General features: G+C 42.7%; 1 non-coding gene across 1 annotated transcript; it reads left to right on the top strand.

The window, feature by feature from the left end:
* The first annotated feature begins 206 nt into the window (after positions 1-206).
* On the top strand, positions 207-279 carry Trnat-ugu. The gene has a single exon. It is a non-coding gene; the product is annotated as a tRNA-Thr (tRNA).
* Positions 280-689: the final 410 nt, after the last annotated feature.

The following is a 689-nucleotide window of genomic DNA, read 5'->3' as shown; positions in this document are numbered from 1 at the left end:
CACCTAGCTGTGTTTGGAGATTTATGTTTGTCCTTTGTCCCTCTTGTTCCTCTTCTCCAGGGATTACTTTCGTCATTCTTGTCCAGCTCGCTTGCACCTTTGCATTTAATTGCATTATAATAATAACTTTAAATTGCAAGCTTCACCCTTGTTGGTGTTCGACTGGTGGCGGCTGATAAAACCCGTTTGCTCTACTGACGTCTAACCCCTGGTTAGCTCAGTTGGTAGAGCGCTCCACTTGTAATGGAGAGGTCCCGGGTTCGATACCCGGACCAGGCGGATTTTTTCGGTCGCTCACCAGTCACCTAGCTCTGTTTGGAGATTTATGTTTGTCCTTTGTCCCTCTTGTTCCCCTTCTCCAGGGATTACTTTCGTCATTCTTGTCCAGCTCGCTTGCACCTTTGCATTTAATTGCATTATAATGGTACACCTCGTCAATGTAATACACACCAACGTTCATAATAACATACACACTGACGCCATATTAATTGAACTTTCAAAGGAATTTGATTGGGTATCCCATATTTTTATAGTGCTTAAACTAAATCTATTTGGTATTCATTCATCAGTTATATCATGGATCAGGAAATTTTAACCAATCGTACTCAGCACAGTGTAGATAACGATTTTTTTTCTTCATATATTCCTGTAACACCCGCGGTCCCCCAGGGCAGTGTTCTGGGGCCCTT

This window comes from Ixodes scapularis, unplaced genomic scaffold, assembly GCF_016920785.2.
Source record: "Ixodes scapularis isolate PalLabHiFi unplaced genomic scaffold, ASM1692078v2 ptg001200l_1__unscaffolded, whole genome shotgun sequence".
NCBI lineage: Eukaryota > Metazoa > Arthropoda > Arachnida > Ixodida > Ixodidae > Ixodes > Ixodes scapularis.
The sequence above is the reverse complement of the archived record's forward strand: the minus strand, read 5'-3'. Positions and strand labels throughout refer to the sequence as shown.